The sequence below is a fragment of the Hyperolius riggenbachi genome, chromosome 10 (assembly GCF_040937935.1).
Source record: "Hyperolius riggenbachi isolate aHypRig1 chromosome 10, aHypRig1.pri, whole genome shotgun sequence".
Classification (NCBI taxonomy): Eukaryota; Metazoa; Chordata; class Amphibia; order Anura; family Hyperoliidae; genus Hyperolius; species Hyperolius riggenbachi.
In genome coordinates this window covers 17,983,731-18,008,700 of record NC_090655.1, presented here as the reverse complement: position 1 = coordinate 18,008,700, position 24,970 = coordinate 17,983,731, and the positions used below count along the sequence as shown (strand labels likewise).

At 45.2% G+C, this 24,970-nt stretch overlaps 1 protein-coding gene across 1 annotated transcript in view; it reads right to left on the bottom strand.

Moving 5' to 3' along the window:
* MGMT (O-6-methylguanine-DNA methyltransferase) overlaps positions 1-24,527 on the bottom strand; it is a 648,626-nt gene extending 624,099 nt beyond the window's left edge. Inside the window, exon 1 of the mRNA XM_068255130.1 lies at positions 24,450-24,527. The gene's annotated coding sequence lies outside the window, so the exon portion shown is untranslated. The remainder of the gene's footprint in view (positions 1-24,449) is intronic.
* Positions 24,528-24,970: the final 443 nt, after the last annotated feature.

The window sequence follows — 24,970 nt, the reverse complement described above, 5'->3', positions numbered from 1 at the left end:
CCTAATGCCTACCACTAACCTCCCTAATAATGCCTAACATTAACCTCCCTCCTAATGCCTCACACTACCCACTCTCTTTCCTAATGCCCAACACCCCTTCTCATGCCTAACACTAACCTCCCTCCTAATGCCAAATTACGATAGATAGATAGATAGATAGATAGATAGATAATTGTTGTCATGCTGATTAAGAGTCAAGTTAACCACTTGAATTCCTGATTAACAATTAAGATGCTTTACCTACGGCTTCATTTTAATACCAAATATGATAATTTTGCACAGTTTTTTCTACATGCCATTTTTGGCAGTGCAACCAACTCATCCAGAACACCAGTGGGATCAGACAACTAACTTCCTCCCTCACATGTGGTATCGGTCGCCACAAGGGTAGTCAGAAGATTCAACTTATTTACCAAGTCTTTTTTGTTTTTTTATTTCTTTTGGGGGTTTTTTGTCCTGTTATTCCTCTGCTTCCTTCTACTCCTTTTTGATAAACTGATCACACTTAACTGAAAGTGAAACAAACAATTAATTAATTCCACCTAGGCTTATAGATTGTATAGATGCATTCATTGTATTGAATGGAAAGGCCTACTGAACAATCACAACTAAATGATCACTAAAGACGGTCATTGAGATGCTAAGATTTACCTGCTTGCATGCAAATTTAGTGCAATTTGTATGCAGCTTGAAATTAGGCCAATCTGCATTAAAGTGGTACGAAACTCAGCATTTCTTCTTTGTTCTAAAAAATTACAGCATAAGATCTACTGCCACAAAAAAAATTAGCAGAACAGCATTCAAACAGTTAAACACAGCACTTTGTTCTTCAGTGGAAAGCTGCTTGCTTCAGTGGGCAGCTTCTGGCTGCATCCAAAGCATTAATAACATTATATGTTGTTTACATTTCTTTGTCAGATAGGTTTAGTAAACCTTAGCAAACTGCCAAAACTGAGCTTTACTTAACTAAGAAGCAGACAGCTGAGAAGTGAAAACTAGATAGATTTTAATATATAAATATAACGTCTGGCTCCATTTGAAGAGGTGACAATTCCTTTTGTTTACATTCCTTTGTCAACTACATTTAGTGAACATTAGCAAAGTGCTGAAACTTCTTGGCTTCTCTCTGCTTCTAGTATGCATGCAGCTGGGAAGTGATCACTGGATGGATTTTAATATATTAATACAGCAGCTATGCAATAAAATGCAATGGCAGCTTTCAGAGCAGATAAACTGTACTTCGGGACCTTGTTCGCCGCAACCCACCGCGAAAGAGGGGCCCTCCTGCAGACTGGCCAATCAGCACCAGGCTGCGCTATGGGGTGGATCAGGAATCCCTCTGATGTCACGATGATGACGTTATTCCGTTCTGGGAAAGCCCTAAAGGAAATCCCGTTCAGAACGGGATTTCCTGATGGGTTTGATCGCCGGCGGCGTTCGGAAGGGTGGGAGGGATTCAGAAGGGAGGAGGGAATAATGTAGCTAGCGCTAGGCTAGCTACAGGATTAAAAAAAAATACCGCTGTGCAGCCACCCTGGTGATCTTAATAGAACGCCTGGGTTAACTGAATGTTAAAGAGAAACCGTGACCAAGAATTGAATTTCATCCCAATCAGTAGCTGATACTCCCTTTCCCATGAGAAATCTATTCCTTTTCACAAACTGACCATCAGGGGGCGCTGTATGGCTGATATTAGGGTGAAACCTCTCCCACAAGAAACTCTGAGGACCATGGTCCTGGCAGTTTCCTGTCTGTGATATTTGTTGCATTCTGGGAAATAGCGGTTTACAGCTGTTTCCAATTGCCCAAAAAAGTAACAATGTCAGTATATGATAAATCTCAGAATGTAAATCAGGGATTTAAAAGATTTTACAATGGGCAAACACAGAATAATTTATACATAATTATTGTAAAAATGAAGCACTTCTTTATTACATTATTTTCACTGGACTTCCTCTTCAAGTCAGAGTTTATACCACTTTAAATTAGCATGCAAGGCAGAATAATAAGCAGGGGTGTAAGAATAGCCCCTGCAAGGGATGCAGCCGCAGGAGGGCCCTCAGGGGGAGAAGCCTGAGCGTGGGCCCTGGCTCTGGGGACTTCCAGGACCATTTCTAGGGGAAGGAGGGGGCGCAGCGCAGGAAGGGGAAGAAGCATGCACCAACACAGCCTTGGGGAGGGGGAGCCAGACTCCTCCCTCCCTCACCTCCGGCTACTATCTGTGCTCTCCCCTCCAGCGATGACAGCTGGGGGGGGGGGGGGGGGCCTCTATCTAAAGTTTTGCAGGGGGGCCTGGTGATTTCCCGTTACACCCCTGATAATAAATATCTCATTGACCATCTCTTAGAAGAAACAAAGCGGAGCCAAGAACTGATTGGCAGTGGGTATTGCCTCTATAGCTCTGCACGGCAGTATTTATGAATCGTTCCAGTGCGTTTGTAGAGCATTTTCCAACTTCAGAACTACAAAACCCCTTTGAAAGAAGCCGTGCGATGCATTTCAATGTCAGTACATGAAGGTAAGGGGGGGCTCCTCTCTGTTACCTGTGAAATGACAAGAGATTTTTGTTCACATTATGCTTGCTTCATCCCTCCAGGGGCTGCATGCAGATAATAATAAAGTGCCCACATTTCATACCCCATTAGTTTATCAACATTTCCGTGTGAATGCAAAATAACCCTTTCAAAGGGAGCTCTGCATGGAGACGGCCGTATTTAGCATACTGAGGCTGAACTGAACAGTGAGGATGGCTGTAGATACAAATGCGCCTCCCCATCCCAGAGACCAAAGTTCAGCCTTCACCATAACTTAAAGTGGATCTCTGGTGTAAATTCCAAAGAGAGAAAGAGCCAGAATGACACTTACTAGGGCTGATCCCTTTTTTTTTACCCAAAGCAGCAATGGCTGGCTACTTCATTACAAGGACAACTGAAGCAAGACTGATATGGAGGCTGCCATATTTATTTCCTTTTAAAAGGACAGATGCAAGGAAAAACAAAAAACAAGATCTACTTACCCGGGACATCCTCCAGCCTCTGGCAGCCGATCTGTTCCTAGCCGCAGCTCCGATGTCTCCTCCGTTGCAGATGCCGACCTCGCCACTCGCCAGGTCGACGTCTTCTACAGCTGCGCCACTCATGTGGCCAGCAGCATTCTACACAGGCGCAGAAGATGCTGACCCGGCGAGGTGCCATGTCGGCATCTGCAAAGGAGGGGACCCCAGGACACCGGAGCTGCAGCGACTGACAGATCGGCTGCCAGGGGCTGAAGGAAGCACCAGGTAAGTAGATCTTATTTTTTCTCCTTTAAAGGAGTTATCAGGCAAAAAAAAGAGTTTCACTTACCTGGGACCTCTACCAGCCCCATGCAGCCATCCTGTGCCCTTGTAGTCACTTACTGCTGCTCCAGTCCCCCCTGTCAGCTAGTTTAGTTTTTGCCGACCTCGGGGGTCGGCGGGGCCGTATTGCGTACATTTTTACGTATTCCCGCTGGTGCAGGAACATTAACACATACATTTTTACGCGTTATTGGTTCAACGCGTATAAATTTAGTTTAAAAAAAAAAAAAAGTAGGTTATTGTAAAAAAAGAAACAAAAAGTGTGTGTGTGTGTGTGTGTGTGTGTGTGTGTGTGTGTGTGTGTGTGTGTTAGGGGATCGCAGCCAGTACACAGTTGTACGAAACACAAAGTCTATTTATTTTGCAGCTGTAATATAAACAGCTTTTCTCCAGCATAAATTGGAAACTAAATGGTAAGCTTACTCCAGCTTTGTAGTCCATATAACAGTAGTAATAGTCCAGCTTATTCAGATACAATTCATTTAAGCCAAAGCAGGATTTGGCTTCCAGCAATATCTCCAAACTGACTTTTCAGGAGCTCAGCAGCACACATGCTCCTCCACATCAACTCCACCCAGACTGCATGTGAGCTGCTTCCTGACATGCAAATCGGTTAGGGCTTCCCTTCAGCTCTATAGAAAACCAGATGTGCACCTATGTGGAATGGGAAGGCCCACCATTCCCTCCTATTCCGGGAGTCTGGCCATGGAAAAACAACAAAGGCAGCAAGCTACGGACTCCCCTTCCAGGTACACATCTCATTTAAAGGGACCCCAGTCCAAATAAGGGGGAAATGTACCACCCGTCCTGAACCCAACCCTGATGACGCTATATATAAATGCATATACACAAGGGGGGGGGGGGGGGGGGGGGCAGGAAGCTCTGTTGGTGGGGAGAAAAGGGGCACTTGAGTGCTGTGTTGTGCGGCCTTGCAGCTTGGCCTTAAACCTACAGTGGCCCATTTGACAAAAAATGGCCTGGTCTTTAGGGGGGTAAAGCCTGTGGTCCTGAAATGGTAAAACTACAAGATAATTCCAAATTGCAAACAAGCTTTAAGCTCCACTGTTTGCAGCTTAGAAGGGGACAAATCATAACAGGAAGTACCGTAAGTGCATTTGATTGGTCCGATTCCAAGCTTGAAATAATTTGGGATGATCTATATGCAAAAACCTCTGAGTTTATGCCAATGTATATGTAGCTTGAAAATGGACCAATCAATATAAACCCAAGTTTAAACTGATTGGTCCAATTTCAAGCTGCATATATTTGCATATAAATAGTGACTTCTCTGTCACTATTCACAGAGTAATGATTATTACTGTTTGTTTCTGCCCTGCCCACACACAAAACTTTCTGACAGTTCATATGAGAACAGCCGAGGGATTTTTTTTTAGCTACAGATCACCAATTTTTTTTTAAATCAATCATCTCAAAAACTATAAGGTCGTTTTGAAATTGGTTTTCCCCTTGTTCCCAATGTTCTACTTAACATATCCTGCAAATTTGTTATTTATATCATGTAAGGGGGCTTTGCTATTAACAGCTTAAAGAGACTAACAAATTTTTGAGCCTCATTTCTTCTATCCTATATATTCCTATAGCTGTTCTAATGTGCTCTGTCTTACTGCAGCCTTTCCTAGTTGCACAGTGGATGTATTATCTCTGTTATATGATAATAATAATAATGGCAGTATTTGTATAGCGCCTTTCTCCTGTCGGACTCAAAGCGCTTGCGAGGCAGCCACTAGAGCACACTCAGTAGGCAGTAGCAGTGTTAGGGAGTCTTGCCCACAGAGCTCCTTACTGAATTACTGGCTTACTGAACAGGCAGAGCCGAGATTCGAACCCTGGTCTCCTGTGTCAGAGGCAGAGCCCTTAACCAGTACACCATATGATCTAATCTTCTCTCCTCTGCCGGGCTGAGGCAGTCAGGCTGGAGTGTGCTGTGCTGCTTGTGATTGGCTAGAAGCTATACACACCCCTCTCCAGGCCCCCTGCACACTCTGTATGACTCACACACTGAGCTACTCTCAGCATATCACTTGCTCTGTCTTTAGTTTGTAAACACTGCATAAAACTGGCAATTACAAGCCAGGATTGCAGCAGGGAGTGGCAGGAACAGCACAGAGGGGCCCAGGAGAACATCATGAATAGAATGGTATGCTTTTTATTGTAAGAATTTTACAGTACAGATTCTCTTTAAGTCAGCCGGTTTTGGCGGGATTCAATCATGAATATTTTTTCATTGGAAACTTTAAAATTAGATTTTCTCAAAAACTATAAGATGTTTTTGAAAAAAAAAAATTAAGTTATAGCCACTGATCACCTTTACAATCCATGCAATTCTTGGGATTGGGGCATGTATGTCGGCTTTGCCATTAACGTTGAAGTTAAACCGTGACATTTCCTGAGGCATTTACTGCACAAGTCGGTAATTTACCTCACTAGTTGGTAATCTGATTTTAGTGTCCGGAAATAGGTTTAATGGATTGGAATTTGGGAAGGTGATTGGTGAAAGCAGCTGTTTTCAACAATACCGAATGCAGTAATGCATTCACCAATGCTTAGTGAATTAAGGCCCATGTCCTATTGGGTCCTAGTTCAGAGCCCAAGAGAGTAAAGATGGTCAATTAGATGCTAATAAGTTGGGCGTGCATATTAAAATTTGCATGCAAGATGTAGTCATTAGCATGTCATCACAGGAACGCCGCTACTCTGTACAGGAAATGTACAAATACAAACTGCTCCCGAGGCTTGAGGTCCGGTCTAACAGGGCTGAGATATGCCTGCTCAGCAGCATAACAATAAAAGGGAATTGGTATTGCATCTTCAGTACATTAGCCTACCATAAACAGCGCTAAATAGCAACAATTCCAGACAAACAAGCCGCCATTTATACTACTGTGTCTGACAAACAAACTGGCCATGTACGAAGCATCCAGTAAAAGTACCTATAAAGTCACAATAAAGAGAGATCTGTGCTGCAGGGTTCACAATTCTGCAGGACGCAGCAACTTTGAATATGTTTAACAGCCCTCATAAAGAGCAGCAATTGTTCTAAAAAAACTGCTCTAAAACATCAGCTAACTTGAATACAGTGCCTCTCCCATATATCTCCGTTATGAGCCGGGAAAGATAACTTCCTCTAAATAAACATTTTATACATACATTCCACGCTCCGCTCGCATCTACAACACAACAGAGGCTTTCCCACAGACAATAAAAAAACGGATTGTTTGGTCACCGCGGTAAAAAAAAGTTACTCACTTTGTTAAGGTTTACTTACTTTTAACCAGAACATAAACGTTTAGAGCAACGTCATTTTTAGTCTACTGCTAAAGTACAATGGTTGCCTAATTTACCAAACTAAAGTAACACTAATCGAAAGAAGGTTAGGTGATGAACACCTTAGAAAAATAATAATAAAAAAAAAAAAAAAAAATTAGGAGCGGTACTCCAAGCTTTTTGGCTTTTAAATTACAGCACTTTTATTGGCCTGTTGAAGTGGGCTTGCTCCCACGAAACGCATTGCCAGGTGCAAATAAGTAAAATTGTTTTCTTCCATTGATTGTGTCGTAGAGAAAGGTAAGCCACCCCCATCATTTTTATTTACTTATTTTTTTATTTGTTTTTAACGTACCGGTAATTTTATGATCTTGGACACCTCTCATCCCTTGTTAAGAAACGCTAACACTATGACACAGGTCTGCGGAGTTGGAGTTGTCGGAGCAATTTTGGGTACCAGGAGTCAGAGTTGGAGCTAGAGGTTTCATAAACCGAGGAGCTGGGAGCCGGATGATTTTTGTACCAAATCCACAGCCCTGGTAAGTATTAGACTAAGGAGTCGGAGTCGATGGGTCGGAGTTGGAGCCATTTTGGGTACCTGGAGTCGGAGTTGAAGGTATCATAAAGTGAGGAGTCGGAGGATTTTTGTACCAACTTCACATCCCTGCTACGACCAGCACAGACTACAGACTACTTCTCAACCTATCAAAGATAGTCCATAGAGTCAAAGCCTCTGCAAGCGTTTTATGCTCCAGCCAGCATTTAAAGGAATTCTATCGATTCACATATTTTTTTCAATTGACACAGGAATTGTTTGGGAAGTGCTGTTAAAGTGAACGTAAAGTCAAGAGAGAAAAATGAGATTTACTCACCTGGGACTTCCCTCAGCCCCCTGCAGCCGATTGGTGCCCTCGCAGCTCCGCTCCGATGGTCCAGGACCCACCGGCGCACACTTCCGGTCTGGCCATCACCGGCCGACAGGCATGGGAACGCGAGTGATTCTTCGCATTCCCTGCCTGTATATCGCCCCCTATGCTGCTATTGGCCTATTGGTCGGGGGAAAATGAGATGAACTTATTCGGGGCTTCTAATGGTCCCCCGCAGACATCCTGTGTTGGCGCAGCCACTTACCGATGCTCCGGCCCCGCCTCCAGTTCTTTAAAGTATGAAATTCCAGAAGTGAACCGGAGGCGGGGCCGGAGCATCAGTGAATGGCTGCGCAGGCACAGGATGTCTGTGGGGGACCGTTAGAAGCCCCGGGTAAGTTCAACTCATTTTCCCCTGACCCCCCTACAGTATCCCTTTAAGTACTGGTGTATACATTTTAGTAGAAACCTCATTGTTTACTGTTATTAAAATACTTTCAAACTTTACAGACGCCAAAACCGACGGCTGACTGAGCCATGAGGAGAGGGGAAATTCCCCTCACACTTGATCAGTTAAATCTATGCGTAGCTCTGTGTGTGACAAAGAGATAGAGCTCCCAACAGCTGCAGCTCCTGTGTCCGACGTTTCTGACTGACCTGTCTAAGGGCCCGTTCAGATCACAAATGCGGATGGCCATGCGTGGGGAACGCGTGCAGACCGCAACGCGTACGAACGCATGGCCATCCGCGTTTGTGTGCGTTGCGTGGCTGATCCCATCACTGAAAAGTGAATGGGACAGCCACGCGTTTTAGCAAAATCTGCGTGCAGCATGCGTTCCCGGACCGCACAGGTCCGGAACGCATGCAGTGTGAACATCAGACATTGCACTCTATGCAATGTTTGATGTCGTGCGTATCGGCCACCTGCACGCGTTTCCAAAACGCGGCTGGAAACGCGTGCAGTGTGAACGGGCCCTTAAGAGAGCAGAGGAAATGTAACTAATTGTCAAAGCTTTTCATACTGTTTTTGCTTTCAGAGTTTGATATGTTTGATATTTGCTTTCTGTAGTCCGATATGCAACTCTGGCTGTGCATTGAAGTAGGCACCCCTTCTGCAATTGATTTGTCCCAATATAGCTAAATCCTACTATCAAAAAATTACAGCTTTTGCCTCTGATATTTAACATGAAAAGTAGGAAAATGTTTACACAGCTACTTAGACATTATTTGCACACTGTCATTTTAGAACACTTGGGTATCGATAGTATTCCTTTAACTCATTGGCATTAGCCTTGTTAACTACTTTAACTCCTGTCTTTAAAGCTGTTATCTTAAATAGTTTATTAAAATCCATCCATGTGGCCAGTATTAACCTCCCTGGTTTTAACCCAGTCAAGCTCTGGATGGAAAAAAGAAGCCAGTAATCCTAAATCTGAATCAGGATAGCCGCCGGGAGGTATAGGGACACAGTGCAGTGTGCACAGTGTTTCTAACTCACATCCCTCGGGATCGAGATGCTGGCAGCCATTCTTCTACCGGTCCTCTGAGGCTCTGGATTCCTCTGGTGATATCGCCATTTGCCGTCATGATGACAGCCGGCGATCTCACTATAGGGTACAGCGCCACCTGGAGGAAGGAAGGCGAACTGCAGCGCTGGAGCCCAGGGAGGCTGACGCAGATCTCACTGTGGTATTTTTCCTGGTTTTAGGCCCGACACTTGCAAGTGCAAAATGCCGGCGATTATCGCCAGTGTTTTGCAGGAGTGATTCACTGGACTGGACACTGCAGCGATTTTCCCACAATCGCGTTTAGCGCTTCTATAGCACTGAAACGCGATCGCCGGCAAATCACCTGAAAATGGTGGAGCTAAGAGTTTGCGTTTGGCGATTTGCGTTAATTGCCGGCGATTAACGCAAATCACCCAAGTAAAAACAGGCCCATAGGGTATTAAAGCACTAGTGCTTGAGCGTTTTGCTGAAATCGCCGGCAAAACGCTCTAGTAAGAATGGGGCCTTAGGGTCTAAAAGCTTGTGAAAAACTGCACTGCTTTTAGATCCCAGAAATAATCATACCGCCAGGGAGGTTCATGAAAATAGGGGTTCTTTCAGATGGGAGGCTGTACTGCAAGCTTGTCGGGCAGTTCAGCGTCCCGTCTGCTGCCCACGTTGCCGGACATGTAGTGGTGTTACCCGGCAGCAGAGACACACTACATCTCTACTACCGTCAGTACAGAGCAGCAGACAGGCGGTGAATTCACAGCCTTCTGCTACCCATATGAGAGAGCCTCTGAGGCTTGTGATGAGAACATTGAACCAATGTGTACATTTTAGATTCACCTCTGGCTTGTCGGGTCCTTTTAATATGTAATTGTAGTAAACCGGCACCATCCAGAGTTGCTCTTAAAGTATTTATTGCTCAGTAGTCATAAGAGTACGACGTTTCGGAGTAGCATACTCCTTTATCAAGTACACAGCATATGACAAGTATTTTAAAATGCAGTTCTTATATATAGCCTAGACTTCAATACAGCCAATCAATTTGCTGTACACAGTGTCCAATGAGCGCTTCTATGTAAGCGTGGACCTGATGGGGAACTTTAGTCTAACTTGCAGGAGCCAACCACAGTGAGAGGCCAGCTCACCTGACCAGCAGAGAGGAAGGGCGGGTATAGACAGGCACACCCTCTGACGAGAGAGCGCACTTCCTCCGCCCGACGTCATGATGCCCGCCCCCATCCTAAGAGGACCTGATGGGAGACAGGCTGAAAGACGTCACGGCCAGGAAAACCTCCCAGCCGTGGCGTCAAACCAATGGGCGCAGCGCCGGCGGCGTGAGCACACACTGGCCCCGCCCACGTGTACGCACAGCACACACCCCCGTTGCCTTGGCGACAGCACGCCAACGGAGCGGTGTAAACATCACCCCATAACGTGCCTGTCATCCTCCGCATAGAGGCGCATCAGCGCGACACTGGACCGGGCACCCACCCGCACTGGTACGCGGCAATATGGGCATAAACTTACCCAATCACCGCCCCCACCACAGAGGGTCGCGTTTTACTCACTGTCAGCGCGCGTCCATCTGACGGCAGACGGAGGAGATCCCGCCCCCTCGATCTCGGTCCAGTAGTCTGCAACAAGATGACAGAAGGGTAAATACAAACAACCTGTCTAGAATAACAGTAACTTATATTTTATAAAAAGGGTAACAGATCAAAGTCCCTATTTAAGCCTCGCGGCTCCATACTATCCAAAGTCTTGATCCAATGTGCCTCTCTCAATAATAATTTCTTATATCTATCCCCTCCTCGTTTTAATGGGGGGATATATTCTATCACCTGACATCTAAGTTGGCTGACATTGTGTCCACACTTGAAAAAGTGACTAGGAACTGCTTGATCCAAATACTTATTTCTAATCGCTGTTTTGTGTGAAGACAGACGTACCTTAAATTTGGTCGTCGTCTGACCCACATATATAAGTCCACATGGACATTTTAAGAGATACACAATAAATTTACTATCACATGTGTGGAATCCCCTAATATTGAACTTTTTTCCTGTATGTGGATGAAAAAAATGATTGCCCTTAATAATACTATTACAGTGAACACAATTCAGACAGGGATAAGTTCCCTCTCTAGGAAGCTCAGGTGGTCTAACCAGAGACCCTGAATCAGCATGGCATAATTTGTCTCGTAAAGTAGGTGGTCGTTTGTATGACATCATGGGTGCATTCTGGAACTCGGCCACAGAGGGAAAGGAATGTCCTAAATTGGACCAATGTTTATTAATAATCTTACTAACTGTATCACTGTATACATTATACTGTGACACAAAAGGTATGCGTGCTATGTTATTCCTCTTCCCCCTAGGACGCCTCCCATTCGCACCCACGACCTCCTTTTGGGCTCTCTCAACAAGTTCAGCAGGATATGACCTTGCCAAAAATTTGGCTGACATCTCCTGAAATCTGATTCGTCTATTATCATCATCACTCACAATCCTCTGGACCCTCTGGAATTGACTTTTAGGGATGGCTCTCTTAGTGCTAATAGGGTGGAAACTATCATAGGCCAACAGCGCATTGCGATCCGTAGGTTTGACATATAAGTCAGTGACTAATTTACCCTCAAATTTATGGACCACAGTGTCCAAAAAGTTGACCTGTTTAAGATCGCAATGCACCGTCAGTCGGATAGATCCACACTGTGCATGGACACATTGAATGAGGTCATCAAGGGTCGAACGGGGCCCCGCCCATATGCAAAACACATCATCTATATATCGTAGCCACATTATGGCATGTTTTTGAAAAATCACATTACTATATATAAAAGACTCCTCATATATATTCATATAGATGTTTGCATAGGACGGGGCCACGTTCGACCCCATAGCTGTACCTTGGACCTGCAAATAAAACCGATCTTCAAATAAAAAATAATTGGATCGAAGAACAATCTGTAATAATTGGATCAAAAAGTCAACCTGTGGGGAAGAAAAGTCAGAACACGTTGTTAATGTGTGGAGAACAGCCTCTACACCCCCATCATGTGGGATGGAGGTGTAGAGGCTCTCCACATCCAATGTAACCAAGAGACATTCCGGAGGCAAATCCTGTAATTTAGAGATGGCATCAAGAAACATACTAGTGTCTCTAAGATAAGATTTTTGGGACACTACATAAGGTCGTAGGTGGTAATCCAAAAATTTGGCCAAAGGTGACAGAACTGAATCGATACCTGCCACTATTGGCCTACCAGGAGGTTGAGTCAGACTTTTATGTATCTTGGGACATAGATATAGCATTGGCGTCTTCGGATGTGGACACTGGAGAAACCTAGCTAATTTATCATCAATAATGTTCTTGTGGACTGCTTCATCCAGAACTATCCGTATGCGTTGTTGTATATCTTTGAGGGGGTCGCAGGGCAGTGGTGTATATGTATGTCCATCAGAAAGTTGTCTGTAAACCTCTGTTCGATAATCTTTGACATCCATCACTACCACTGCGCCCCCTTTGTCTGCAGGTTTGATGACTATTGTAGGCTCCCGTATAAGTTCACACAATGCTGATCTCAACTCTTTAGACAAATTGTGATGGACCTTGGTGTTAATTGGAGGTGTCCTATGTAATTGGTTAATCTCATCCTGTACGTCTCGTATATAGTTATCTATAACCTGGCAAGATGGAGGATTGAAGTTACTTTTAAGTTTTAAGGTAGTGTCTCCCAATTTAAGTTGTTCATCTTCATAAGTGATATTCTCGTTAATATTAAAACGTGGCTGACTAAAGAAGTATTTAAGTTTGATTCTACGGAAGAATCGTTGCAGGTCTATGTCAAGTTGTAGAGCGTCTGGCCAATGGGTTGGAGCGAAAGAGAGTCCTTTGTTGAGTACTGTGATTTGATCCTTAGAAAGATTGTATGAAGAAATATTCACAACTAAGTTGTTTTCAATTACGGCTTCTGTTTCGGGCGCTGTCGGAGTCTCTCCTTGATAGTGCCTATGCCTGCCGCCTCGCCTAGTTCGTCTTGACTTGACACATTGTCCCCGGAGTCTTCCGGTGTACTGGTAGGTAAAAAATCTGTAGACCCCCCCTGGCTAGGGTCAGTCGGGTTGATGGGCGGTGTTTTTTCTCGGGGCTGTTTAGGCTCCTTGGGTTTAGTGGGTTTCATAGGTTTGGTGGGCCTTTTGTGTGGCTGTTGCCACACATAGATGTAGCCAGTGGTGTAATCATTTTCATCACGCAAAAACTTTTGTCTCTTGATCATTTCGATCTGTTGAGTGGTATCTCCGACAGCGCCCGAAACAGAAGCCGTAATTGAAAACAACTTAGTTGTGAATATTTCTTCATACAATCTTTCTAAGGATCAAATCACAGTACTCAACAAAGGACTCTCTTTCGCTCCAACCCATTGGCCAGACCCTCTACAACTTGACATAGACCTGCAACGATTCTTCCGTAGAATCAAACTTAAATACTTCTTTAGTCAGCCACGTTTTAATATTTACGAGAATATCACTTATGAAGATGAACAACTTAAATTGGGAGACACTACCTTAAAACTTAAAAGTAACTTCAATCCTCCATCTTGCCAGGTTATAGATAACTATATACGAGACGTACAGGATGAGATTAACTAATTACATAGGACACCTCCAATTAACACCAAGGTCCATCACAATTTGTCTAAAGAGTTGAGATCAGCATTGTGTGAACTTATACGGGAGCCTACAATAGTCATCAAACCTGCAGACAAAGGGGGCGCAGTGGTAGTGATGGATGTCAAAGATTATCGAACAGAGGTTTACAGACAACTTTCTGATGGACATACATATACACCACTGCCCTGCGACCCCCTCAAAGATATACAACAACGCATACGGATAGTTCTGGATGAAGCAGTCCACAAGAACATTATTGATGATAAATTAGCTAGGTTTCTCCAGTGTCCACATCCGAAGACGCCAATGCTATATCTATGTCCCAAGATACATAAAAGTCTGACTCAACCTCCTGGTAGGCCAATAGTGGCAGGTATCGATTCAGTTCTGTCACCTTTGGCCAAATTTTTGGATTACCACCTACGACCTTATGTAGTGTCCCAAAAATCTTATCTTAGAGACACTAGTATGTTTCTTGATGCCATCTCTAAATTACAGGATTTGCCTCCGGAATGTCTCTTGGTTACATTGGATGTGGAGAGCCTCTACACCTCCATCCCACATGATGGGGGTGTAGAGGCTGTTCTCCACACATTAACAACGTGTTCTGACTTTTCTTCCCCACAGGTTGACTTTTTGATCCAATTATTACAGATTGTTCTTCGATCCAATTATTTTTTATTTGAAGATCGGTTTTATTTGCAGGTCCAAGGTACAGCTATGGGGTCGAACGTGGCCCCGTCCTATGCAAACATCTATATGAATATATATGAGGAGTCTTTTATATATAGTAATGTGATTTTTCAAAAACATGCCATAATGTGGCTACGATATATAGATGATGTGTTTTGCATATGGGCGGGGCCCCGTTCGACCCTTGATGACCTCATTCAATGTGTCCATGCACAGTGTGGATCTATCCGACTGACGGTGCATTGCGATCTTAAACAGGTCAACTTTTTGGACACTGTGGTCCATAAATTTGAGGGTAAATTAGTCACTGACTTATATGTCAAACCTACGGATCGCAATGCGCTGTTGGCCTATGATAGTTTCCACCCTATTAGCACTAAGAGAGCCATCCCTAAAAGTCAATTCCAGAGGGTCCAGAGGATTGTGAGTGATGATGATAATAGACGAATCAGATTTCAGGAGATGTCAGCCAAATTTTTGGCAAGGTCATATCCTGCTGAACTTGTTGAGAGAGCCCAAAAGGAGGTCGTGGGTGCGAATGGGAGGCGTCCTAGGGGGAAGAGGAATAACATAGCACGCATACCTTTTGTGTCACAGTATAATGTATACAGTGATACAGTTAGTAAGATTATTAATAAACATTGGTCCAATTTAGGACATTCCTTTCCCTCTGTGGCCGAGTTCCAGAATGCACCCATGATGTCATACAAACGACCACCTACTTTACGAGACAAATTATGCCATGCTGATTCAGGGTCTTTGGTTAGACCACCTGAGCTTCCTAGAGAGGGAACTTATCCCTGTCTGAATTGTGTTCACTGTAATAGTATTATTAAGGGCAATCATTTTTTTCATCCACATACAGGAAAAAAGTTCAATATTAGGGGATTCCACACATGTGATAGTAAATTTATTGTGTATCTCTTAAAATGTCCATGTGGACTTATATATGTGGGTCAGACGACGACCAAATTTAAGGTACGTCTGTCTTCACACAAAACAGCGATTAGAAATAAGTATTTGGATCAAGCAGTTCCTAGTCACTTTTTCAAGTGTGGACACAATGTCAGCCAACTTAGATGTCAGGTGATAGAATATATCCCCCCATTAAAACGAGGAGGGGATAGATATAAGAAATTATTATTGAGAGAGGCACATTGGATCAAGACTTTGGATAGTATGGAGCCGCGAGGCTTAAATAGGGACTTTGATCTGTTACCCTTTTTATAAAATATAAGTTACTGTTATTCTAGACAGGTTGTTTGTATTTACCCTTCTGTCATCTTGTTGCAGACTACTGGACCGAGATCGAGGGGGCGGGATCTCCTCCGTCTGCCGTCAGATGGACGCGCGCTGACAGTGAGTAAAACGCGACCCTCTGTGGTGGGGGCGGTGATTGGGTAAGTTTATGCCCATATTGCCGCGTACCAGTGCGGGTGGGTGCCCGGTCCAGTGTCGCGCTGATGCGCCTCTATGCGGAGGATGACAGGCACGTTATGGGGTGATGTTTACACCGCTCCGTTGGCGTGCTGTCGCCAAGGCAACGGGGGTGTGTGCTGTGCGTACACGTGGGCGGGGCCAGTGTGTGCTCACGCCGCCGGCGCTGCGCCCATTGGTTTGACGCCACGGCGGGGAGGTTGTCCTGGCCGTGACGTCTTTCAGCCTGTCTCCCATCAGGTCCTCTTAGGATGGGGGCGGGCATCATGACGTCGGGCGGAGGAAGGGCGCTCTCTCGTCAGAGGGTGTGCCTGTCTATACCCGCCCTTCCTCTCTGCTGGTCAGGTGAGCTGGCCTCTCACTGTGGTTGGCTCCTGCAAGTTAGACTAAAGTTCCCCATCAGGTCCACGCTTACATAGAAGCGCTCATTGGACACTGTGTACAGCAAATTGATTGGCTGTATTGAAGTCTAGGCTATATATAAGAACTGCATTTTAAAATACTTGTCATATGCTGTGTACTTGATAAAGGAGTATGCTACTCCGAAACGTCGTACTCTTATGACTACTGAGCAATAAATACTTTAAGAGCAACTCTGGATGGTGCCGGTTTACTACAATTGCTGAATGCTGGAGTGGTGATCCTTTGACCAGGCACATCTGACACATTTTAAGACAGTGTGCACAACAACAAATTTTGAAGTCCTTTTAATATGTGTGATGGAACTGCCTGCTCGCTGTGCCATTCAGCCACTTATCTGCCAGGCAGTGAGAGTTATCCTGATGAAGTCTCTGACAAAAATCTGTCAAGATTAGCTGCAGGTTTCAGGTGTGATTCAGACACTACTGCAGACAAATAGATCATCAGGGCTGCCAGGCAACTGGTATGGTTTAACAGGAAATAAATATGGCAGCCTGCATATTCCTCTTACTAATACATCAATTGCAGAGATATAAACTGGAGAAACTTCCCCCTTATCTGAGTTGTTCAGAATATGAAGCTCAACAGTAGAGGACAACAAATATAAAATCGTTTTAATGAATTTAATTCCTTTGTGCCCTCGAGTAGTAACTTAAATGTCCCCTTTCCAGAGGATACAGGGATTTCCTCCTCCTGGGCAGGTATTGCCTCCCCGTCTAAGCTCCTGAGACTCAGAGGAGGAATTGGAGATATCCAATCGTCGGATCCCCTGAAAATGCTCCGCAGAAGACAAAGTACCCGGGGACAGAGCCTGAGGATACTCAGCTGAGAGCGTTCACTTATCTCTCCGGGAAACTAACATTTATTTCATTCTCCTATGAAACACCGCAAACGTCTTCTAAAGATACATCTCTCTCGAGTGGCTGGATAGTGTACTGGTTAAGGTGGACTGGAACTCTTGCACAGGACAGCAGGAAAACAGAGAGAAATGCACTCTGTATGTATTTAGAGAGTTTAGCCTGCCTAATTGCTCCTCATCTGTGACTAATCTAATTTGATCTATCAGCTGTGTCAGCTGACTGCCATGGCAGAGAGTTAGGGTTGGTTCAGACGGACGCTTGCGAAGTGTTTACCGCAAGGGTTCGTAACGTCGCAGTAAATGCTCCCAAGTGAATGGGAGCGTTTACACTGAGCTTTTGCACGCGTTTACACGATCACGGCATTCGGGTCCCGATTTTCGCTAGCGTTCGAGCTGCCCTTGGAAGCGACATGTAGCTTCCAGGGGGCGGCCAACCACGACGGCTAATGTCCCCCAGAGGGAAGAAAAAAACCGCGACCACATCCGAAAGAGACGGCTACTAAAAGCCTGACCGCGCAGCCGCCGCAACGCCCCCAAAAGTGACGCCACGCAGACGTCCGTCTGAACCAGCCCTTAGACTGCATTTCCACTTGTGCGGTGCAAATCGCCGCGGTAAAAATTTGAATGCAGACGCGAATTTCGCATGCGGGTCTATGCGAATTTTCATGCGAATTCGCATGGATGACGATGTATGCGAATTTAACCAGGGCAGTGCTGGTGTGCTTTTCCATTGTTTCTTTGCGAATTCGCATGAAAACTCGCATACCCAAACCTCATGCGAATTTCCTATTAATACAGTGTATGCGATTTGCATAGCGGTATGCGATGTGCGAATTCTGATGGCTCTCCATGCAAATTTTTCCTGCACAGAAAACCGCAAAGGAATCCTGACAAGTGGAAACAGTCCCATTCACTTGTATTGCTATGCAAATTTGCATACGAAAAACGCATGCGAATTCACGATAGTGGAAATGGGCCCTTAAACACAGGATGTTAACAATATGTCTGCTTCCACAAAAGCAGGAAGTAGACAAACTGCAGATTTATTGCAGGATTTGAATCAGCTGCAACAAAAATGTTTTTCTTTGAAGGTTATTAGGCCGTTTCTGATCTTACAGGCCTGGAACCCACTACAAAGCGCTATCGCTAATCGCAATCACTAGCGTTTTTAATGAGAGTTTTGTAAGCAATTTCATGAGCGTTTTCTGGCAATTTTGGTAGCGATTTAAAAAGTGTCAGCTTTTTGCCAGCGATTGTGTAGCGATTAGCGTTTTTAATTTTGATTGGTCCTCTCAATCAATTTTTTTACAGTGTGCAGCTGTTTAAAACGCTAGCAAAATCACGCTGTGTAGGTTTTGATGAGCGAATACGCTAGCGTTTATATACTTTACATTGCAGAAACGCTAACGCTAAAAATGCTACATGTCCTGCGTTTGCGATTTTGGTAAAGGCAATCGCTCCAGTGGAATTTGGCCCATCCATTAACATTAGCTGAGCATTTAGGGAAATCACTAGTATTTTAAAAAGCTCCCTAAATACTCACAAAATTGCTCTAGCCCTCCAGCCCTCAGAGGAGAGAGGAAGTTCTGAGTTTAAAGAGACTCCGTAACAAAAATTGCATCCTGTTTTTTATCATCCTACAAGTTCCAAAAGCTATTCTAATGTGCTCTGGCTTACTGCAGCACGTTCTACTATCACCATCTCTGTAATAAATCAACTTATCTCTCTCTTGTCAGACTTGTCGGCCTGTGTCTGGAAGGCTGCCAAGTTCTTCAGTGTTGTGGTTCTGCTATGAACTCCCCCTTCCAGGCCCCTCTATGCACACTGCCTGTGTGTTATTTAGATTAGAGCAGCTTCTCTCTTCTCTCCTATCTTTTACAAGCTGGATAAATCGTCCTCTGAGCTGGCTGGGCTTTCACATACTGAGGAATTACAAACAAGGGCAAAGCTGTTTTCAGGAAGAAAAGAGCAGCCTGAAACTTCAGTGCATGAGAACTGCAGGGGGAAAGAAACACACAATGATCTCTTGAGTTTCAAAAGGAAGGCTGTATACAGCCTGCTTGTGTATGGATGTATTTTCTATGTGTGGACATACTGTACATCAACCTACTTCCTGTTTTGGTGGCCATTTTGTTTGTTTATAAACAAACTTTTTAAAACTGTTTTTAACCACTTTTAATGCGGCGAGGAGCAGCGAAATTGTGACAGAGGGTAATAGGAGATGTCCCCTAACGCACTGGTATGTTTACTTTTCTGCGATTTTAACAATACAGATTCTCTTTAAGTCCACTTTAAGGGCTCTCTCCTGACTCAAACCTTGGCTCTTCCTGTTTAGTAAGGAGACCTTAGGCAATACTCCTTAACACTGCTACTGGCAATACAGCGTGCCCTAGTGGCTTCAGCTCTGGCGCTTTAAGTCCACAAGGAGAAAAGCACAATATAAATGTTCTGAGTCGTCTTGTCTCTCTTCATTAAACACCTGGTTTGTACAGGAATGGCATACACATTTCACATATGAGGCAGGTAACTTATTTCCACAACACGATCTGCTTGCTTATTTTTAGCGACCTTGAAGAGAACCTTCAAGTGAGAGGTATATGGAGGCTGCCATATTTATTTCCTTTTAAAGGGAACCAAAGACGCCGGAATCGTAAAAAGAATACCTGGGGCTTCTTCCAGCCCCATAAGCCTGCATCGCTCCCACGCCGCCGTCCTCCGCTTCCTGGATCGCCGGTACCGGGTCCCGTCACTTCCGGCGGACGCGGCCAAATGTCCGCATGAGCAGGGGCTCCCTCCATACCCTTACGCGTGCGGCTGCGCAGAATGCAGCTGTAGGCGTACGGGTATGCCGGGAGCCCCTGTGATGCGGACAATTGTCCACGTGCTGCCGCCGACTGGCCGAAAGTACGGGACCCGGTACCGCCGGATACAGGAAGTGGAGGAGGGCGGCGTGGGAGCGATCCGTGCGTATGGGGCTGGAGGAAGCCCCAGGTATGTCTAAAATCTTCTTTCCGGGGCCTCTGGTTCCCTTTAAACAATAACAGTTACCTGGCAGCCCTGCTGATCTATTTGGCTGCAGAAGTATTTAGGGTCTACGGCTAAAAGCACTAGAGGAAGAGGACCAGCAGGGCTGCCAGGCAATTGGTATTGCCGAAAAGGAAATAAATATGGCAGCCTCCATATACCACTCTCTGCCGGTGTCCGTTAGGGTGTGCACAATTACTCTATCCATCGGGCTGGCCACACTACAAGGCTGAGTGCTGTACAGAGGAGCTGCAAGCCTATAGGTTAGCAATGTGTTCCATTACAATGGAAGGGAGGGCACATAGGCCATCAGTGTGTCTGCACTCTTTCACTCACGGAAGCAAATCAAAAGGGAAAAAAAAAAAAAAAAAGATACAGAGACAACGGTAGCCCAGATAGTGTGGTAGGTTAGTGGTAAATGAGTAGAATAGACAAAAGAGGCTGCTCACAAAAAAAAAAAAAAAAAAAAAAAAAAAAAAAGGTTGCAAAAAGGGGCAACCAACCACTTCAAGCAAGTGGAGACAATAAACCTGACTACACTAAGACCCCGTTCACACTGCATGCGGTTCCAGCAGCGTTTTGGAAACGCGTGCAGGTGGCCGATACGCACGACATCAGACACTGCATAGCTGCACGCATTTTTTGCCAAAACGCATAGCTGTCCCATTCACTTTTCAGCGATGGGATCAGCCACGCAACGCATACAAACGCGGATGGCGTGCGTTCGTACGCGTTGCGTTCCACGTGCATGCCCGTCCGCGTTTGTAATGTGAACGGGGCCTCAGGGTGTCCAAACTGAACCGGGTGCGGTCCCTCTCCTTGGTAGAAAAGACTCACTGGCTTTCGGGAGGTGTGAGCTACGTGAGGTTAGAGAGGAACCCCTCCCAACCTTGTTTTTACTAGAGAACAGAGGCGCCAGCAGAATAAAAAGTAATACAATCTTTAAAATTGCTAGGGAGGCAGTGGTGGACTTACCTCCGGAAAGCAGACACGAACAACTGTCTGAATAATGCAAACAAATTTATTATGAGTACCCCAAAAAATGTGATGCGTTTCGCAGGCACAGCCCGCTTCCTCGGGCAACAAAGTAGGGGAACAAACAAACTGTGGACAGAGACAAAAAAAGTTGCTATAGCGAGCTACAAACATTGGGTTTGGCAAATTTCATGCAGAATTTATCCAAAAATTTACAATAGATCAATGTATAAAATATAAGATATATATTATAATATAAAACAGAACGGTTGCCTGAGGAAGCGGCTGTGCCTGCGAAAAAGCACAAAAGCACAAAAGGGATAAAGAGGCCCCCAGATGTGAATTAAACTGCGTAAAAAAAAAAAAAAAAAAAAAGTTGATGGCTTACCACAATGATGACAGCTTCATAAGACAAAAACAAATGTATTTAGTACAGGCAACACATTTCAAGGGTCACAGTCTGCTTCCTCAGGCCAATACAAGTGCCAAACAGCCAGGAGCAGAGGTGCCTAATGCTCCTGGCTGTTCCTTGTTTGGCACTTATTGGCCTGAGGAAGCGGGCTGTGACCCTTGAAACGCATTGCCCGTGCTAAAAAGGAGTTGAACTTACCCGGGCTTCTAACAGTCCCCCGCAGACATCCTGTGCCCACGCAGCCACTCACTGATGCTCTGGCCCCGCCTCCGGTTCACTTCTAGAATTTCAGACTTTAAAGTCTGAAACCACTGTGCCTGCATTGCTGTGTCCTTGTTCCCGCTGATGTCACCAGGAGTCTACTGCGCAGACACAGACCATATTAAGCCTGCGTAGTACGCTCCTGGTGACATCAGCGGGATCGAGGACACGGCAACGCAGGCGCAGTGGTTTTCAAACTTTAAAGTCTGAAATTGCAGAAGTGAACCAGAGGCGGGGCCGGAGCATCGGTGAGTGGCTGCGCCAACACAGGATGTCTGCGGGGGACCGTAAGAAGCCCCGGGTAAGTTCAACTCATTTTCCCCCTACAGTATCCCTTTAACTGTTTTATTCACATCTGGGGCCCCTCTTTATTCCTACTGTACATATAGGATACATTTATTTTTTCTTTCTGCTTAGTGCAAGAGATCAGGTCCTGCTGACTAGTGTGTGACCCTGGCTGGGGATTCAAACATATTTTTATTTACAGTATTTATTTTTCCTGCCGATTGTCCAGCTTTTATATACAAGTAAAACCAAATCCAGAACAGCGCTATTCCTGTGTTTTAAAACACATCCCGCTGTATAAACAAACAAGGCTGCATCATATTACCGAACAAACACAATAGATAAAAGTATTTATTTTCATACTAAACAAAAACAAGCACAAAAAATAACTTTTCTCCTTCAGAAGGGATTTGTGTTGTTTAAGGTTTACATAGAAGGCGTTGCAGTGAGAATGCAACACACAACCGATGTGTATTGACCGGTGGCTGCTACACGCTTTATAGTGTTTGGCTTTTGATCAGGTACACATTCAAGTGTGAAAAACAAACAAAAAAAACAAAAACAGGGAAGTGGATCCTACAGTGCCATCCCAGTCCTCCAGTTTTCCATCTGTGCCAATATGAATCGGGCCCAAATGTGCGCACAACTTTCATTCAGCTGATATTCCATGGTAGCAACATATCACCTTTTGTAGCAAGCGCTTTTTTCTCTCCAGTTTGCTCCAGCCCCTATTCATGGAATATTTAAAGCAAAAAAAAAAAAAAGATGATTTTGAAGAGTACCAGAGCCCGGGTTGCTTTCACGAGTGATTACCAGTGATTCAAATGAGGCTTCATTGGCGCAGTTGTGCGGCGGGGACACAAGGAGTTATTTACCCATAGCTCCGCCATCTGCCCTGCGTTCCAAACAGCTTGCACACGTCCTATTGGTTACGTCGCAAGCCTCACCACAGCGCACTTCCTCCTTCAAGCCGGAAGGAGGAGGTGTGCCAGTGTGAGGCTTGTAACATGACCAATAAGACGCGTGCAAGCTGTGTGGAACGCAGGGCGGAGGGATGGGTAAATAACCCCTTGTATCCCCGCCACACACAATTAAGCCTCATTTCAATCATGGGTAATCACTCCTAATTACTTGTGAGGAGCAACCCTGCCCAGAGATAGTACACTAGCGCTAATGTATACTTACCCAGAGCATTCTTTAGCCCCATAAGCACCGTGGCTTCCCTCGGACTTCTGCCAGCCCCATGCGGCTGCCCTGTGCCCGCAACGTCCTTTAACTATTGTCTAGTCTAGTCCCTTGCTGCGGCCAAGTTTTGTTACTGCCAACTTGCAAATTGAGGGCCGCTGCACCTGCGCGACCCTGACTGCGTGCATCCTCGTTTGCGCTCCCTCTGTACTGCGCAAGACGCTCTTGCGCAAATGAAGACGCAAACCGCCAAGACCGCACAGCCGCAATGGCCATCGGCTTACAAGTAAGCCGTAAAGCTATGGCGGGGGACTGGAGGAACGTTCCAGAACGTTGCTGGGCCCAGGACGGCTGCAGGGGGGCATGCCAGAAAACCCAGGTAAGTGAAAAAATTTTTTTTAAATAAAGTTTTCCTTTAAAGAGAAACTCCGACCAAGAATTGAACTTTATCCCAATCAGTAGCTGATACCCCTTTTACATGAGAAATCTATTCCTTTTCACAAACAGACCATCAGGGGCGCTGTATGGCTGATATTCTGTTGAAACCCCTCCCACAAGAAAGTCTGAGGACCATGGTACTCCTGGCAGTTTCCTGTCTGGGAACCTTGCTGCATTGTGGGAAATGGCTGTTTACAGCTGTTTCCAACTGCCAAAAAAACATGCAGCAGCTACATCACCTGCCAGCAGTAAACTGTTAAGATGTAAATCAGGGATTTAAAAGAATTTTACAATGGGCAAGCCCTGACTAATTTGTTTATACATAATTATTGTAAAAATGAAGCACTTTTTTATTAAATTATTTTCACTGGAGTTCCTCTTTAAATACTGCCAGGAGCAATCCTCCACACACTTGTTTGTTAGGAACCCCTCTCCCTCCCCTTTCTCGCCAGCGCTCTGTACCTGGGTGGAAAAGCGCCTCCACAAATGCCCCCCTGACGCGCTCCCTCGCAGCTATCCGCGTGTCCGCCTCCGTGCACGCGCCTGCCCTCAGAAATGGCGGGAAACCCTCCGCGCTGCCTGCGTCACAACTCAACTCAGCAGCAGCGCGTGCACAGCGTGTGGAGAAGAAGCTGCTGCGGCCACCAGCAGACAGCCTGTAGATCACGTGCGCGCAGAGTCCTCAGCTCCTCCTATGGACAGTACGTGTCCCACAATGCACTGCGGGGAAAGCTATAGGCTTGCACAGTATATATAGAGAGGCCACCTGAGGTACAGACACGGGGACCCGGGACAGCACTCACCGCAGCGTGATGTCTGCAGCTTCCTGTGTGCAATATCCTCTTCCTTCCCCCCTGCTCTGTGCTGTGTGTGAGGGGAGGGTGTCTGGGCATGTTCCTGATAACTGGCCTATTGCTGCTTTCACTTCAGCACTCAGCATAGTGTTCAGTGTCTCCCTGTGTGATCAGGCTGGATCAACAGGTGAAGGGCAGATCAGAGCTTGTTATAGTAAACTCAAAGAGAAACTGTCCCAAAAATCTTAAAAATATAAAACACATACAAATAAGAAGTACATTATTTCCTCAGTAAAAGCCATTGATTACTTTTCTCCTATGTTGCTGTCACAATGAGGAGTAGAAATCTGTCATTGCCGAGGGATTTTGGACTAGTTCTTCTCATAGGGTTGTTCTCAGGGTTTTCAAAAGCAGTTAGTGAGTGGCAGTTGTTCTGTCAAACTGCCAATATAGTGTGCAGGGAGGATGGCCAGCATCTTTGTATAAAGATTTTCAGGGTATGCATTTATAAAGAATAAAGGCCCTGCTGA